The sequence below is a fragment of the Sus scrofa genome, chromosome 14, assembly GCF_054392235.1.
Source record: "Sus scrofa isolate SSC_HxYL_T2T_F1_AM1 chromosome 14, Sscrofa_HxYL_maternal_Yorkshire_Landrace_v2.0, whole genome shotgun sequence".
Classification (NCBI taxonomy): Eukaryota; Metazoa; Chordata; class Mammalia; order Artiodactyla; family Suidae; genus Sus; species Sus scrofa.
Window position 1 is genome coordinate 107,045,586 of NC_139396.1, and position 19,776 is coordinate 107,065,361.

At 35.0% G+C, this 19,776-nt stretch overlaps 1 long non-coding RNA gene across 2 annotated transcripts in view; it reads right to left on the minus strand.

The window, feature by feature from the left end:
* Window positions 1-18,995, minus strand: part of LOC110256712 (uncharacterized) — a 451,478-nt gene extending 432,483 nt beyond the window's left edge. For both annotated transcript variants that reach the window (XR_014828205.1, XR_014828206.1), the window contains exon 1: window positions 18,737-18,995. This is a non-coding gene — a long non-coding RNA (uncharacterized LOC110256712). The remainder of the gene's footprint in view (window positions 1-18,736) is intronic.
* Window positions 18,996-19,776: the final 781 nt, after the last annotated feature.

The following is a 19,776-nucleotide window of genomic DNA, read 5'->3' on the forward strand; positions in this document are numbered from 1 at the left end:
TGCAATCCCTATCAAATTACCCAGGACATTTTTCACAGAACTAGAACAAACAATCCAAACATTTATATGGAACCACAAAAGACCCAGAATCGCCAAAGAAATCCTGAGAATCAAAAACCAAGCAGGAGGCATCACTCTCCCAGACTTCAAGAAATACTACAAAGCCACAGTCATCAAAACAGTGTGGTACTGGTATCAAAACAGACAGTCAGACCAATGGAACAGAATAGAGAATCCGGAAATAAACCCTGACACCTATGGTCAATTAATCTTTGACAAGGGAGGCAAGAACATAAAATGGGAAAAAGAAAGTCTATTCAGCAAGCATTGCTGGGAAACCTGGACAGCTGCATGCAAAGCAATGAAACTAGAACACACCCTCACACCATGCACAAAAATAAACTCAAAATGGCTGAAAGACTTAAATATATGACAGGACACCATCAAACTCCTAGAAGAAAACATAGGCAAAACACTCTCTGACATCAACATCATGAATATTTTCTCAGGTCAATCTCCCAAAGCAATAGAAATTAGAGCAAAAATAAACCCATGGGACCTCATCAAACTGAAAAGCTTTTGCACAGCAAAGGAAACCCAAAAGAAAACAAAAAGACAACTTACAGAATGGGAGAAAACAGTTTCAAATGATGCAACTGACAAGGGCCTAATCTCTAGAACATATAAACAACTTATACAACCCAACAGCAAAAAAAGCCAATCAATCAATGGAAAAATGGGCAAAAGACCTGAATAGACATTTCTCCAAGGAAGATATACAGATGGCCAACAAACACATGAAAAAATGCTCAACATCGCTGATTATAAGAGAAATGCAAATCAAAACTACCATGAGATACCACCTCACCCCAGTCAGAATGGCCATCATTAATAAATCCACAAATAACAAGCGCTGGAGGGGCTGTGGAGAAAAGGGAACCCTCCTGCACTGTTGGTGGGAATGTCAACTGGTACAGCCACTATGGAGAACAGCTTGGAGATACCTTAGAAATCTATACATAGAACTTCCATATGACCCTGCAATCCCACTCTTGGGCATCTATCCGGACAAAACTCTACTTAAAAGAGACACTTGCTCGCACATGTTCATTGCAGCACTATTCACAAGAGCCAGGACATGGAAACAACCCAAATGTCCATCGACAGATGATTGGATTCAGAAGAGGTGGTATATATACACAATGGAATACTACTCAGCCATAAAAAGGATGACATCATGCCATTTGCAGCAACATGGATGGAACTAGAGAATCTCATACTGAGTGAAAACGAGCCAGAAAGACAAAGACAAATACCATATGATATCACTTATAACTGGAATCTAATATCCAGCACAAATGAACATCTCCTCAGAAAAGAAAACCATGGACTTGGAGAAGAGACTTGTGGCTGCCTGATGGGAGGGGGAGGGAGTGGGAGGGATCGGGAGCTTGGGCAGATCAGCCACAACTTAGAATAGATTTACAAGGAGATCCTGCTGAATAGCATTGAGAACTTTGTCTAGATACTCATGTTGCAACAGAACAAAGGGTGGGGGAAAAAATGTACTTGTAATGTACACATGTAAGATAACCTGACCCCCTTGCTGTACAGTGGGAAAATAAAAAAATTAAAAAAGAAAAGACATTCATCATTAGTCATTAAGAAAATGCAAATTAGGAGTTCCCGTCGTGGCTCAGTGGTTAATGAATATGACTGGGAACCATGAGGTTGCGGGTTCAATCTCTGGCCTTGCTCAGTGGGTTAAGGATCTGGCTTTGCTGTGAGCTGTAGTGTAGGTTGCAGTTGCAGCTCGGATCCTGCGTTGCTGTGGCTCTGGCGTAGGCCGGCAGCTACAGCTCCGATTTGACCCCTAGCCTGGGAACCTCCATATGCCACGAGAGCAGCCCAATAAAATGGCAAAAAGACAAAAAAAAATGCAAATTAAAACCACAATAAGTTATTACTACATGCCTGTCAGAATGGAGAATAATAAAATATTTTATCAGAAATAAAAATAATGCCACCACCAAATGCTGGTGAGAATGCATGTTGAAGGAGATCATTGAGAGAATGTGATTGCTGTTTCACCCAACAAGCTGGACCCAAGCAATCAGAGGCTCTTCACTCTCTCAACTGTCCTTAGAATATATGCTATGCCCACCATTTCTACAGTAAGAGCCCTTTTCAAGGTCACATTCTTGAGAGAGAGCATATGCTGAGACCATCTGCATGGAATATGTGACTGAATCCAGTTACGTATTGATATAACTTTCCAAATTTTGGTGCTTGAATATTAAATCTACCACCCACAAATCTGGGTGGTCTGCCTCTTTCTCTCATCCCTCCTTGTCCTCTGTGTATGGCAGTCAGTTTGTGAACGATCAACATGGAGAAAATGGTTTACTCATACATTGCTGGTGAGAACATAAAATAGTATAGCCATTGTGAAAAACTGGCAGTTTATTAATAACCTAACATACAATAACCATATGATCCAGCAACTGCACTCCTGAATATTTATCTAAGATTAATGGAAACATGTTCACAAAAAGATCTACATTAATATTTAGACCAGCTTTACATATTCATAGTAATCCCCACATGGAAACAACCCAGATGTCCTTCAGTGGATGAGTGGTCAAATAAACAATGGTGTAACCATACAAGATACCGCCAAGGAAAAAAGAAAGAGAAGATAATATTGATATATATACAACCACAAAAATCTGGGTGAATCTCCAGGGAGTTATGTTCATTGGGGAAAATATGCTGCCAAATTATATATAGTATGATTCTGTTTATGTATCATTCTTGAAATGATATCATAGATAGAGAAGAGATAGTAGTTACCAGAGGTTAAGGAAGAACTAGGGGAAAAGGCAGGGATGCAGTTTGGAAGTGGGCAGCATAAGATATCCCTGTGGTGATGGAAATATTCTGTATCTTGACTGTTTCAATGTCAATACCCTGGTTGTAATTTATACTAGAGTTTTAGTAGACTACTATTGGGGAAAACTGGGTAAAGGTGTAACCAAGCAGGATCCTATGGGCCTTCCCATAGTGGACCCCCATTCATGTTCTCAGCCTGCCTTTTTATCTATAGAAAAACTTTAGTCAAAAAATCAGTTTAATCAGAGAAGTGAGGAAAAAAATAAATGTAGAGAAAAATGAAAACAGTTAAGCAAGACAGAATAATAACAGTTTAGTCATTCAACAAAAATCAAGGACCTTTAGTTAGTTCTTCAAGGACTATAAATATTCTGAGCCATGCTCTTGGAGCTGTTTTGGAGCTGCTTAAACCACCACCAGGTGGCAGAAGTCAACTGTATGCTGCCCACAAACATGTAGACCCCAGACTGGTTGGAACCAGAGGTTGGTAATGCTGACTCTCAATAATCTCACCACCCACCATTTAGGAAAATGTCCATGAATTGATCATGCCCTTCTCCTCAAACACTGTAAGACTCTTCAGTATCACATCCAAATGGGGCACAGTCCTTGAAGCAATAGCCTGCTGTGTTCCCCTCTTTGCCTGGCAATTAAAGCTACCTTTTCTGTTTCCTCCAACTATGTCTCCATGTTTCTATTTGGCATCAGTGTACAGAGGCAGCCAATATTTTGGCAACAAGAGGTACACTGAAATTCTGCATATTATTTTCTACAACAGCATATAAATCTATTACAATTTTAATTAAAAAAAACGGGAAAACACAAATAATAAGAAGACAGTGTGTGGTGGTGAAATAATATCTAAGTAAGGCATTACTGAATTGAGGAATCTAGATGAGCTTTAGGAAATGAATCTCAAAAGAGTTGGCATAGATCTAGGACTAAGGATCTAACAAAATCCTGAAAGGCAGAGACCCCTGGTCAAATGAGGTTGAAGCCAGAATCAGAGGAACCTGAGGACCAGAGGGAGTGGAAGGGTAGGGATTGCTTGAGTATATGTCTGAAGAGGTGTGTGGTATGCAAGGAGAGAGTATTGAAGGCATTCCTGTGAGGCAGCTTCCACAGGGCTAGAAAGGATGAAAACTGGAAATTTCACAAGTGAAAAAGAATGTGTTCAATGCTGACAAGTTTGTCAGAACTATGATTTGTGAATGTCTTGAGGATAAGGATATCTCTTACTCAATATTTTGTCACCAAACTGCTGATATCTGGTGCATAAAAAATGCTTAATTAAATGTGCTTGCTGATTTCACTGAAAGCAATTTCAGTACAATGACGGATGCAGTAGACAGATTTCAATGGACTAAGGAGACAAAGGAAAGTGAGAAAATAAACAACTCTTTTAAAAGTCTTGGTTCTTAAGAGCAAAAAAAAAAAAAACTTAGAAGGCAAGGTTATGTTTTATGTTATGTTCTTTTTTGTGGTTTTAAGATGTGAGAAATTCGCATATACATCTTTGCTAGGAAAAAGAGCCAGCAGAGATGAGGAGAAATTGAAAATCCAGGAGAGAAGATGAAAAGTAGATATGGAAATGAACTTTAAGGAAGTAAAATAGATGCAGATCTTTGTAGGTGGAGGGGTAGGAGTGCATGCCAGATGGCCTCTATTTTCAATTAAGTGGGAGTTGAACTGCTCTGCTGGAGAGTAGAGAAAGAATGGGAGTTGGGAGAAAACCTGAGGTTCAGAATACATGGAAAATGAGAGTGGAAACTGAACTACCATCCTAAACTCATTACTCATAAACATTTGTCACCACATGGGCTGCACCTTTATTCGCTGAAGTGTGCAGCCTCACTTTGATACTAATATCTCCAGCCACCAAGTGATGCATGTCTCTTCTGAACCAGTTTTCTGCTCACAATAAATGAAGACCAAATGGCTATGTATAAATGTCTATAACTATTTCTTTAATCACACTTAATCAGCACAGTGTGTTTTTGAATTTACCCAAACATGTTGTTTTTTCAGAGACATGTTTAAACATTGTGTTTTGTTCAAGGACAAAGTAAATAGATGAGGCTAGAGATGGACTTGCTCACTTGCCTTTGTGCATGCACTCTACTGGACACAGGATATCTTATGAGTAGTAGGAAGGCATGACCTATTTTTAGATAGATGCTTTTCTAAATTTCGTATGCAGTGTTAGAAGGATATTTTAAATCCTAATTGAACTAAGCCATCTCATTACCTGGCTATACTGACCGATGAGTGTTTCCATGGTGATGAGGCAATCAAGTTAGTAAGTCCTACTGTGAGAATTTTCCATTCCAGATGCTTTATCAAGTTCCATCTTGCTCATCTCCAAACACTATCTAATCAGCATGAATATTAAAAACATGATTTAGTGACACAGAAGCAGATGCCACCAAAAAAAATAAAGGCTTTCTCGAACAAGTCTTATGTTGAAGTATGCTGACATAAAATTTACAAATGAAGCATTTTTAAAATGTGCAACAACAAATTAAATCTTTTAAGACATATGTAACCATTTTAACATTTTAAAACTTTAATACATATTCAGGTAAAAATCAAAGCTCAAACAAGTGAATGTTTTGTTGTCTGCACAAATTGGGCTGAAAGATAATTATTGCTTATGCTACAGAGTGAATTGTTGCCCTCCTCCAAATTCATATGCTGAAGCTCTAACCTCCAACACAATGATTATATTAGAGATGTGGCCTCTGGGAAATACCTAAGTTTAGATAAGGTCATGAGGGTGGAGTCTCATGATGGGGTTAGTGCTAATATAAGAAGAGAAAAAGACACCAGGGTTCTCCCTCTCTTCCTCTCTACCTCTACCAGGTGAAAACACAGCCAAAAGTCTGCTATCTTACAAGCCAGGAAAAGGGTACTTACAAGTGAGACAAATCAGCTGGCACCTTAATCTTGGACTGCTCAGTTTCCAGAACTATGAGAAATAAATTCCTGCTTTTTAAGACTCCAAATCTATGATATTTTGATATGGTGGCTCTACTGATTATTAATAAAACTGGTTTAAATAGAGTTTACGAACACAAATACATCTTCTAGGTTGGTGGAATCAGTTATTGACAAAGGATAAATAACTTTTATGCTCAAAAATAAAATCTAAGCCCTTGTCAGTTGTATCATTTGCAGCTATTTTCTCCCAGTCCATTTGTTGTCCTTTTTATGGTTTCCTTTGATGTGTAAAAGCTTGTAAGTTTGATTAGGTCTCATTTGTTTATTTATGTTTTATTTACATTGTCTGAGGAAACTCATTTAATAAAACATTTGTATGGTTTATGTCAGAGAAAGCTTTGCCTATGTTCTCTTCTAGGAGTTTTATGATGTAATGTCTTAAGTTTGAGTCTTAAGTTTAGCCATTTTGAGTTTATTTTTGTGCATGGTGTGAGGTGTGTGTTCTAATTTCATTGATTTATATGCAGTTGTGTGGATTTCCCAGAACTACTGGCTGAAGGGACTGTCTTTTTCCCATCTTACATTCTTGCCTCCTTTATTGAAGATTAATTGACCTTGAGTGTCTGGGGTTATTTATGGGCTCTCTATTCTGTTTCATTGATCTGTATGTCTGCTTTTGTACCAATACCACACTGTTTTGACTGTCATAGCTTTGTAATATTTTCTGAAGTCTGGGAGAGTAATGCCTCCTACTTTGTTTTTGTTTGTTTTTTCCTCATGATTGCTTTGGCAATTATGGGTCTTTTATGGTTCCATATAAAATTTTAGATTATTGGTTCTAGTTCTGTGAAAAATGTCATGGGTAACTTGATAGGGATCACATTAAATCCATAAATTTACGTTGGGTAGTATGGCCATTTTAACAATATTAATTCTTCCAATCCAGGAATATAGTATATCTTTCCATTTCTTTGAATTCTCTTTAATTAACTAATGAAACTATACCTACCTACATACATACCTACTATACAAAAAAACCAAACAACCCAATTGAAAAATGGGCAGAAGACCTAAATAAATGTTCCTCCAAAGTAGATATCAATGGCCAGTAAGACATGAAAAAACGTCCAATGAGGTACGACGTCACCCTGGTCAGAATGGCCATCACTAAGAAGTCTGTAAATAATAAATACTGGAAAAGGTGGGGAGAAAAGGGAACCCTATTACACTGTTGGTGGTAATGTAAATTGGTACAACCACTATGGAAAAAAGTATCAATGTTCCTCAGAAGACTAAACATAAAATTACCATATGATCAGGCAATCCCACTCCTGGAAAAATATCCAGATAAAACCATAATTCAAAAAGATACCATACACCCCTATGTTAATTGCAGCAATATTCACAATAGCTAAGACATGGATGGATAAAGATTAGTGATACACACACACACACACACAATGGAATTCTACTCAGTCATAAAAATAATGAAATATGCCATTCATAGAAATATGGGTGCAACTAGAGATTATCATACTAAGTAAAGCAAGTCAGAAAGAGAAGGACGAATACCTATGATATCACTTATATGTGGGATCTAAAATATGGCACAAATGAGCCTATCTACAATACAGAAATGGACTCACAGACATCGAGAAGAGACTGTGATTGCCAAGGGCGAGAGGGAAGGGAGTGGGATGGACTGGGAGTTTTGTGTTAATAGATGCAAACAATTACATTTAGAATAGGTCAGCAGCTACAGCTTCAAATAGACCCCTAACCATGGAACTTACATATGCCACAAGTGTGGCCTTAGACAAAAAAATTTTTAAATGAAAGAAATGAACTTTTTTTACAAAACAGAAGCAGACTCACAGACATAGAAAACAAGCATGGTTATCAAAGGGGAAAGTGAAGGACAGATAAATTAGGAGTTTGGGACTAACAGATACACACTACTATACATAAAATAGATAAACAACAAGGTCTTACTGTATAGCACAAAGAACTATATTCAGCATCTCATGATAAGCTGTAATAAAAAAAATCTGAAAAAGAGTATGTATAACTGAATCACTTTGCTGTACACCTGAAACTAACTCAACATTGTAAATCGACTGTACTTCAATTTAAACAAAATAAAATAAAATCTAAGAGCAAGAGTTCAAAGTGGTTTCAATTATATCTCAAAATGGGAGTATAGAACTATATAGTCTTTCTGAGACTGTAAAGTATTTAAAATTTTTATCACTTCTGCATGTTTGCTACTGTTATGTTCTTAGCCTAAGTGGCAATAAACATGCTCAAATCTGAGGGCATTATGAAATCTTGTTTAGGAGCCCAAAAAGGGGAAAAACCAAAAAAACTACATCCTTCTTTTTTGTCATTTTCAGTTCAGGAGGAAAAGTTCATGGAATAAAATGATTTTGCAAGATTTAAGGAGAAAAGGAAAGTTCTGTCTGGATAAAAATGGTAATAGATTAATCAATATATGCCTTAAATTTCTCATTAAAATTTCCATGAAGAAATACTAAAATATAATGCAAATATGAACAACTACACTGTAAACCAAAATAATACAGAGCAATAAACCATAATCTGGAGTTCATTTATGCTAACTGGATTTTTTTTTTTTTTTTTGTCTTTTTAGAACCACACCCGCAGCATATGGAAGTTTCCAGGCTAGAGGTCCAATCAGAGCTGTAGCCACTGGCCTATGCCACAGCCATAGCAATGGCGGGATCCAAGCCACATCTATGACCTATACCACAGATCATAGCAAGGCCGGACTCTTTAACCCACTGAGTGAGGCCAGGGATGGAAACTGCATCCTCATGGATGCTAGTCATGTTCATTAACCACTAGGCTATGATGGGAACTCCAATGCTAATTGGATTTTATGTGTTACAAAGGTTTGTACCATTGCTGTTTTAAACCACTAGTTTGTGCCTAGAATCTTGGATAGCTGTTGATGTTGATACCCATTAGGTGCTCAATAAACATTTGTTATCATCATTATTAAGTAGACAGCTATTGAGAATTGATTGAGAAGAACCTTCTGAACCACATACCATATGCTTTTCCCTTAGAAAGATAACCTCATAGATAGCTTCCATAGAAAGTAGGCAAACATAAATCATCATCTTAATGTGTGTTCAGTGACACAGGTGTTGTACTGACCAGAGGAAAATCTACTACCTAATTGCTGTCACCTAGGCAAGTCACAACAAGAGTAATCTTCCTGTTTCCTTTTAACAACTTTTCTTACATATATATGGCTCCACAGCTCTCAGGATTTCATATCACAGAACAAGAGAGGAGTGTAAGGTTGTGTGCTGCAACATGGTAAATACAGATAACAAAATGTAAGAGAAATTCATTCTGAGTTATTTAGACTTTCACAACCTTCATGATACAAAGAGAATTATAAACAACATTTGCTTCTTTGGCTTATTTTGAGAATGAGCTGTCAGAGGAAAGTAGATTCAATTGGGATTAATTCTAACATATCCACGCAAAAAACAATACCCACTGACATAGCAAACCAGAATGCAGTACAATACTTCACTTGTCCATAAAAACTTCAGAACTAGACCTGAGTGGAAAAGGGTAACAGCATCTAAGCAGACAGTGAGCACTAATGCTAAGGTCACTCTGTTCATGGCTTCTGGAAGCCAATATCAGAACTGAAAACTATGATTTAAACAGAATACTAATCAAAGCAATGGTATGTGGGACTTTTGAAATGCTACTTTAAAGAAGCCTGGAAAGATTCTTAAGAAAAACATGATTAGAAATAATTTTTCTAAAAGGAAAAGAAGAAAACAACAACAACAAAAAAAAAACCATATATATAAATAATACCACCAATGGCTTTATATTATTTTCTTCTAGTTACTTTCCTCTGCTAAATATAGATAAATGAGTTTATTCAGTAATAGTTAAGATTATAACTTCCAATATAAAATTGAACCTTCTTCAAAATCAAATATATAAATAGTATCAGTTCTATGGTTACTGGCAAAACTCCCTATCACTGCCTAAATAGCAATGCTTTCATTCTTTGAAAATTTTGACAATTTTGGAGTTCCCATTGTGGCGCAGTGTTTAACAAATCCAACTAGGAACCATGAGGTTGCGGGTTCCATCCCTGGCCTTGCTCAGTGGGTTAGGGACCCGGCGTTGCCGTGAGCTGTGGCGTAGGTTGCAGATGCAGCTCGGATCCAGCGTTGCTGTGGCTCTGGTGTAGGCTGGGGGCTACAGCTCCAATTAGACCCCTAGCCTGGGAACCTCCATATGCCGCGGGAGCGGCCCTAGAAAAGGCAAAAAGACACACACTCAAAAAAATTGACAATTTTAATAGTTTTATAAATGATCTTTTAAATTTGTTTTGCTCATTTAGCTAGTAAAATGTGGTGTATTTTTAATAAAGTGAAGTGGAGTCTTGAGAGAAATTGAAGTTAGAAACATTTATATCACTAATATATTTCACCAATAAACCTAAGGCCCTGAATGGTACATATTTATTCCCAGAGCCAAATTGATTTTCCACACCCTTCTTCTATGACAGTAAAAATGTCATGTTCTCTCTCTTTCTTCCTCTCTTCACCTCCTTCTCACCAGTCAAATGAAAAGCCCATTCATAGATTAGATTAGGAAATATTGATATAACTCATGTAAAGATGAATGAATTGTTAACTAACCAAGTGAATCAAAGGATTTTTTCTTATTTGCTCTTCTTGCTTTTCTCCCTGGGCTCCCTTCTTCCCTTTACCCACACCGCCCTGCATACTATAAATTTTTAGCAGTTATATCTTTCTTTCCTTTTTCTTCTGTCTCCACATAAATATCCATAATTAGTGTTTTTATTTGGATGACCATATTAACACATCTTTTCAAAAAATTTCTGTAACAAGAAGTCAATTTACTAGATTTTCCTGGGATATGGAATACAGCTGTTTTAGTATTTTTTTATTTTTATTTTTCCACCCTGCAAAGTATCAAACATACTCCTACAAAAATGAGAGAAATAGATTAGTTATAAAAAGTTCCATTTTTATACTTTTCCACATTCCTTTACTCTGAACTCAATAATCTATTAAGCTAAATAGTACTTACAACACAGATAATAACACTGCAGTAAATAAAAAATTGAAAACATTTCAGGAATTAGTTTCTTGAAACATAAAATTTGGGTCTAAGTTCTCCTTTAGAATCATCATGGCCACTCAGTCTTTCTGATTTGGGAAAGTAGACTTCCACTCAGTGTCATGATTTAAAATAATAAATTTGGTGGTACAAGCCAAAAAATATCTAATCAGCCCACTTGTCATAAACGTGCTCAGTGGACAACTAAGCATGTCAGGTTTATACAGTATGGGTAACTTACAGGCATAGAAGATGTGACTTTAAGGGATGGGAGTCCATAGGGGAATTATTTATGAGCCTGTCTACTGCATTAGAAATATGCGAACAAATCTTGCTTATGACCCAGTAAAATCAGTGGAATCACATTACTGACTTGCAGTAAAAACCCTAATTCTCAAATTTCCTGTTTTCTTAGACACACTCTTCTTCCATTCTTTATATTAGCAAACTTTCTACTACATCAGAGAGCTGACTTGTGCCAGGCACAGTTTTTCAAGACTGTCTCCCCGCTGAGTTGTCTCTTCTGACTAGATTCTGTTAGCTTTATAAAATGCTGTCCACATAGCTCTGAATCTGATTGATTTCCTTGAGACATGAGCTCACATTTGAAATGTGTCTTACAAGATGCAGAGGCACATGCTTTCTCTTTCAGGTTCCCTGTGAGGCATGAACTTTGGGGCCCCAGAATGGCTATTGGAGTTTCTATAACAATATCTCACTAGTTTTCTTCAAATCATGATTAAACCCCAATACTCAAGGATTTGCCCTCAAGAGCAAATGGAGAAATGTCTTTTGCTCCATCCATGTGCTGTGATGTTACCAGTGATGCCTTTTCTCTGAAGTCAGAGAGAAGAGTCTGGGGTTTAGGACAGAGCCTCTGATTGTCACAGAACTACACATGATCATGGCGATTTTCTTCCATCAACTGCAGCTAGATGTTACCCTCCATATCGCCACTGTCAAATAAACTTGACACATTCTTAGTATTAGCAACTTGGCATTACTCAACAAATGATGGAAGGAAAGAAAACTTTTTTCTTGAGCATATATTATGTATCAGGTACAATGTACAAGACACATACCTATGTTAATACATTAATAGCAATGCCCTTTGGGAAAATATAACTACTTTTTTACAAACGGAAAAAAATCAAGGCTCAGTGGGGCTAATAAATGACTCATAATTACATCATTCTTCTCTTTGAATATAGCTTCATTAATTTTTTTAACCATTTTTAAGGCTATATTATCCTCTTCAACATTTACTGGGGACTTGAGAATCCTATTAACAGTTTTTACTTCTACCTCAATCCCTGCCATCACCTTGGGACATTTAATGATTTACCCTCTAGTGTAATTTTTACAACCCCTTAACTTCTCCAAATCTGGTGACTTTATCTTCATTTTTTAGAAATTCACGTCTTGTGTAAGCACCTGCATATGCTCCACTTTTGAATTTCAAACTTAACGTTCTGTGTTTGGCCTCAGTCTCCTCTACTGCCCATCCCCTCTTCTTCATTCACAAACATGTGCTCACAATTGCACTGAGCCCTGGAGCCCTTCAACTCCTCTAGTTAGTGTTCCCGGATCTAAAATGATCTCACTTTTCTAATGTCTCTCCCTGGAACTGCCCTTTTTGGAGCCCTGTCATCTTTCTCATGCTCTTATACCTCTATTTTCACTCCACAAACCCCTAAAACTGGTCCTGTTTATCCAATGTTCCTCCTCTCTGATACAGCTGGGATATACAGACTTCCCATGAAAATGATTTAAGTGGATATCTAAGCATGAATATAAACCCATGGTTTTCAACCCTCTTAAGACTTAAAATTATATCATCTTGTTCTTTAGTGAATTTGTTTTTTAATATCTCTTTCTAAATGGCATGTAATCATGCTCACATTTCTCTCAAAAAAAAAAAGTAAAAATATTAGGATCTTACAGTACCCTTTAGACTCTGCTATTCTCTTTTTTTGCTTTGCACTCAAACTAGTTACATATACATTATGTACACATTTATATCACATATTTCACCCTCTACCACTCCATTGAAATAGGCCCTGATATTACCCATTGCTGAATCCAATAGGCATTCTCCATTGAAATAGGCCCTGATATTACCCATTGCTGAATCCAGTAGGCATTCTCCATCTTCATTTACTTGACCTGTCTGGAGAAATCTGTACTATGAACTACTACTCCTTTTAGTTACTACTTTGGACATCACTCTACTGAATTTCCTATCTTTCAAGAATCTCCCTCTCTGAATCATTTTTAGGATTATTCAATTTAACTCCATTAAATATTAGAGTTTCTCAAAAGAAGGTCATCTTCTAATTCTACTCTCCCCTAATAATGCCTAGGTTTCAATATCCACCTGTATGCATTTTGCTGATAAAAGAAACATCTACACCAAAATTGTCCAGTTGAAATTTTTGCAATGTTGGAAATATTCTATAATCTATTCCATCTAATATGCTGGTCATATTGGAAAACATCTTTCAGTTTCTCCCACTCTTCCTGAGATAAGTACTTCAGCACACACATGTGACACTGAGGGTCACATCTCTCAGCATGCTCCTTCATGCTCTAGCATCTCATGCTAACATTTTGATTCTGCAAATGTCACACTCAGTTTTCCTCCCCCTACAAGCTTTTGAACACTTCCTTGGAGAAGTCTTTCTTGAGTTCCATTATCATATAAATTCTTTCAAGTACCTCTTGGAAACTTGTGTTAATTTGTGTGATTCTTTGAATAACATCTGAATCACTAATAGGAGCGCAAAGACTTCTGACTTATGTAGATGATTCATACACACTATTTATTTTCAGTGCCTAGTAAAGTTAATGGAATATAACAGATATTCACTAAATATTTGCTGAATGAATAAACTAATAAACCTTTCCCTAAGTTCTAGACTTTCTAGATTCAAGGACTTTGTCATTTCAAACTAAGATCTGGAAGTTTTCTTTAATCTTCTATTTTCTCTCTAACTCTCTTTAGAGAAAATTTAAGATATTATGGAGAATTATTATATTAAGAAGCAGAGAAATAGAACTTGTATGTGATTTAGGAAACCTAATACTATAAATAATACTGTATAACTTTCTCCATATTGATCTAGAGATTCTATACAATTTCCCCTTCTTCCCTATAATATTATTTATTTATTATTAGGAATTGCATTGAATCTTTATGTCAATTTGAGGGATATTATACAGTATTATTTACAATATTTGGTCTTCTAAATCTTATACAGAGTACGTGTTATTGGGGGAGGATTTTGACAAGCTTATACCCAAACTAACACTAAAATAGGCAAAAAAATATTCAGAGGCAAAAAATATTCAGAAGAAAATCTTGAAGAAGAACAACCTTAGAAGAATTTAAACAGTATATATTAAGATACAGAGTTCTAGTAATTAAGAGAGTGTACAGTGACATAAGGATAGGCACATCATTCAATGGAAGAGGAAAAAAATTGTCCAGAAATATACCTACAAATAGATGGACCCCTAATTTGTGACTAAAATGTCACTGTGGAACAGTGGGAAAGCACAGTCTTTCCAATATATCATGCTAATTGGGTGGCCACACATACTGAAAATCTGCAACCCTATACACACAAATCAATTCAAGAAGAATTGTACATCTAAATGTAGAGGCAGAAAAAATAATTTCTGAAAGAAAATATGAGAAGAGGTCCATAACTTTGAAGATAGTGAAAGCTATTATAAGAAAAGCACAAAAAGGACTAACCTTATTATATTATTGGTAATGACTGATACATTGGTCTACATTAAAATTCAGTTTATCAAAACATACCGCTAAGATAGTGAAGCAGCCTACAAAATGGGAGAGGATATTTACAAAATTGTAACTGTCCAAGGGATTCTTTACAGAATATACAGAAAGAAACAAAACAAAAAGAGATACACAGTAGAAAAATATGCTAAAGACCTAAATAAGCATTTCAGTAAAGATGATATATCCACAAATAAACATATAAAAATAAGTTCATTACTGATCAGGGAAACTCAAATTGAAAGCCCAATAAAATACTACTACCTTTACCTCTAAAATAGAATGGATAAAATGAACAAGATTGATAACACCAATTAAGTGCCATTGACCATTGAGAATAAAGCTTCAGGAAGCTCTTATTGTATATACTAAAGTGTATGCATATTCTATGACCCAATGATTCCATTCATTATTATAATTTTACAAAACTGCATGCATATTTATATCAAAAGAACATACAAGAATGTTCATATCAGCATTTTTATAAGAGCTCCAAACCCAAAACTATCAGCAGTAGAACAGATAAATATGTTATGAAGTATTTACATAATAGAAGAAACTATGAACTGAAACCCTCTATAACAATGCATAACAAAATGCTTGGATTTATCAAAAATAATTTTGAGCCAAAGAAGTTGAGACACAAAATAACACACATTGTATGATTACATTCATAGAAGGACAAAAAAAGGAAAATCTAATCCATATTTTCAGAAGTTAAGTTTATAGATAGTGATGAGTGAGGACATGAAAATGGTGCTGAGGATCTGGAATCTTCTAATTCTTGGTCTCCGTGTTAGTTACATGAGACTGTTTTCACTTCATGAAATCTATTAGGCTACACATTTGTGATCTATGCACTTTTCTGTATTATGTAATACTAAAATAAAATAGTTTATTAAACAAAAAATTCTACTTCTCTCAATTTTATTACTTAAGTATCAATTGAACCACACTTTTTCCTCTCTGTCATTGCCACAGTTAATCTCTCACCTTCAAAATGGCGGAAGCTTGCCAACTGGTCTTGCTCCACCCAAAGGTATCCCATGCAACCATCTGTAAAAATCCTCTGAATGGCACATATAACCACCCCAGTGGCCTATTGAAAACCATTAGTGTCAGCCTAGCTATATAATATAGCTTCTTACTGACAAGTCTTTCATTTTTTTCTATTTGCCTCCATGTCCAGTGTTCACTTTCCTATTTGTATTCTTAGTGTATATTAAAATTTGACATGTTATTTTATGAAGTTCAACAGGTAATAATAACTAAGCTGGCATCTGAAACCAGGTTTTCATGGCTCTGCAACCTATGTTCTTCTTGTAACATGACAGTATGCACTGTTGTACAGAATCAGTGTTATTTTAGTTTAATAATATCTACTTTCAAATAGTTGATTTTTTTAAAAAGAAAGAAGAAAAAGAAGATAAAGAATCAAAGCTATTACAATTTATTTTTATGGTTTTCTCCAGCTGTGCTCCCATCTCAGAGTACACTTAAAATAGCAGAAACTTTGACATTGTCATTTATTCTGAGAGAAATGACAAACCACTGAAAAAACTTATTAGAGCAGGAGAATAACATAATCATATTCCAGTTCTCAAAAATTAGAATGAAAATAGTGGTGAGGCAGATTAGAAGGACTAAGAATGAAAGTAAAGAGAACAAGTGGAATTTATTTGGTTAACATGAATAAAATCTACTGACAGCTTGAAGACAAATTCAATTATAAATAAATGATAAAACATTTAAAAGATCATTAAATTTCCATTCTTAGAGGTGATGAGACAACTAAGAAATATAATGCTATTAAATAATCACTTTCTAAAAAAAGTGGTTTGGACTAGACAATCTTTTGAGCTACATCATTCAAGTATAAGATGAAAAGATAATTCTCTGGAATCTAATAATCAGGAATTTATTAAGCCTGCAAATACTGTCTAAGAATATTATTTCTCTATGTTTTGCAATTGCTTAGTAACTTAAAATATTCATGGATTAAGGAGTGATAGCATAGGTATTTTATGAATAGGAAAAAATAAATGGCTAAAAAATCAGAAAATAGGAAAAAACAATACTCCAAATATGCAAATATGATACAGTGGACATAGTTGATACAATGCACAGTGTAAGAATGATTTCTTATTAACAATAATAATCCAGGTTTAAAATACCACCTTATTAAAAATTGGGACCAAGAGTAAGAAGGAAACAACATTCTCTCCTACTATATGACAATGTAGATTACATACCATTATAGATAGATTGTGTTCTTTCTCAAGGTAATATGGAAATTTCAAGTATGTTTTGTTTTTAAAGGTAACCATACTCAGTATAATTAATATATGTAAGATTCAAGTCATTGAAGAAAAAAGCATAAAGAACTTGTTTGATATAGTACAATCTAGGAAGGAGGAGCAATAAAGCCTAAAGTAGAAAATATAAAATAAGAGGGTAAAGTACAACAAAAATATCAGTGGACACAGTGATTGTAAAGTAATTAAATTCCTCTTCTTTTGGTAAGAGAATCTCAACCAATAACATGAACTTAATAACAGACAAAATAAAATGAAACGAGGCAGAAAATTTTAACATAAAAAGATGAACAGTCATACACTGGGCAATTACAAATAAAAAGAAAACATCCTTGGTAATATCAGTATTGTACACATCAAAGAAAAACCATCAAATGGGAAAACAAGCATGCCTTATATGAATAACACATGAATGAACATCTATATGTAGAAATGGAAATTATAAGCATTAATGTTTAACATAATTTTCAGTAAAATATTTAAAGCAAAACCAGGAAAACATGGTAGAGTTGGTAAAATTATAGTCACAGTGAAGGACTGAATATAACCGAGTTTTTAGCAAAGAAAATAGAAAATAATTAATAGAGATACATGGCTTGAATAAGGTAATAAAATGAAAACTAACATCTATAGTGTTTGCTGTATCAGGCAGAACTACACTTACATCTATTATTATATTTATTGACTTCTCATAGCAAACCTCTAGAAAGATACTATTATAATTTCATTTACAGATAAGATAATTAATAGCAGATTCAGCAACTAGACCAATGTTACATAATTTGAGATTGGTTGAGTCAAATACTGAGTACAGGCAATCTGTCTCCAGAGATTTGGCTCTTAACTACTTTGTTGCAGTCTCTTGATTAATAAATCAAAGTAAAGAGGCATAAATAGGTTTTGTGCCTAGATACAGATTGTACACATTATTTTAAATGTCTATAATACATTTATATACCTAATCAATGTCAAAAAATAGAAAATATGCAAATAATTATTTTGCCTCAGCGTAATAAACATAAAATACAACAAAACTAAGAATATAAATAGAATAAAAATAAGTCTTGATAAATAAGTTTGGGGGCAAAAATGAAATTAAAACTGGTATTACAAACATTTTATAATAGGAAACCAATAAAGATCAAATGTGTACATAGGGAAAAATGAATTAACTTACATATATTATTACACAGGAAAGAATGTGAAAGGAAAGGAAAGAAGTAAGGAAGGGGAGAAAGAGAAAAAGAGAGAGGAAGAAAGAAAGAAGAAAGAAAAGGAAGAAAGGAGGGAGGGGGGAAGGAAGATAGGCAAATGATATTCATATATCAGTGTCAGAAAAGAAAAATATTGGGTGAAGGTGAATAAATATTTAATATTTTGGAAAATATAAACAGTATAATATCAAGAAAATAAGAATAATGTAAGGCTAAATAATTGCATGATTCTGATTGTGTTTCTATTAGTAAATACTACATAGAGTTTTTTTTAAGTAGGACAGAAACAGAGTAAATTAACTGTGACAATACTGTTGTGGAATACCAGTAATCCACACTTTTATGCTCTAAAATACATTTTACATGTTCTACTATTAATATTTTGTCTCATACCATTTTTACAAAGAATAATTACTACTTACATAGCACAGGGCCAGCACTGAGAGATGTGATGATGAGTGAGAAGAACAAATGTTAGAATCCAAAGAAAAATTCAAAAATAAAAGCATGAACTTAAAAAAAGTGTATAGATACCAAAGATCACTTTGAAAAACATTGTTAAACAAGAGGCAGAAATTCACTTATGATTCTGTTTATCCAACAGCAGACTAAAACAATTTATAATGTTAAGAATCAGAATGCAGTTTCCTGAGAGTATGGAGGGTGGTAGCAAAGAAAATCAATAAGAAAGGGACACAGGAAAACTTTCTGGGTTGATGAAAATGTTTTATACCTTGTTTGGAAGGGAATTACAAGGCAATGTACAATTTTTTGGCAGAACATTTAAGTCTGTTTTCCCAGTCCTTGAATCTGGGCTGACCTTGTTATTTTCTTTGGTCGATAAAATGAGACAAAAATGACACTGTGCCATTTATGAACCTAGACTTCAAGAGGCGTTATCCTATTCAACAAATTGGATTCAGGACACACCATCTCACTTACTCTGAGTATGAACAACTTTTCACATCAGGGGTGATAAGATAAAACTATGCCAAAGGAATTATCAAGTTCTCTTCATCTCAAAAAACAACACAATGTTCTTTTGGGCTTCAAATTTGAATGGAATGAACTTTGGAGTAAACCATTTAACTATATTATTCTCGGCTGCCATTTTAATCATAGATGAGAAAGATCAGGTCTATTTGCTCTATGATATAGTCCCGCATGAAGAGAGCCTCATTCATCAAAGTTATAGATTTCAGATATGAAAATATCAAGGGGAGATTTGTGGACCCTTTGGGAGAGCCATTAGCACATAGTATCTAGTGGATCTGTGAACAGGTGATAGATGTGGAGTGTCTACCCCTGGCATTCCAGACATGTTCTTGCTTGGGCCCTGGTAGATGGCATCTACGTCTCCAAAAAGACGTGGTGAAAACACTATCCATCTGGGATCAAACATACTTGGTTTTAATTCTGGCTCTGACACAAGATATGTGACTTTGCTTGAGTGTATTAACCT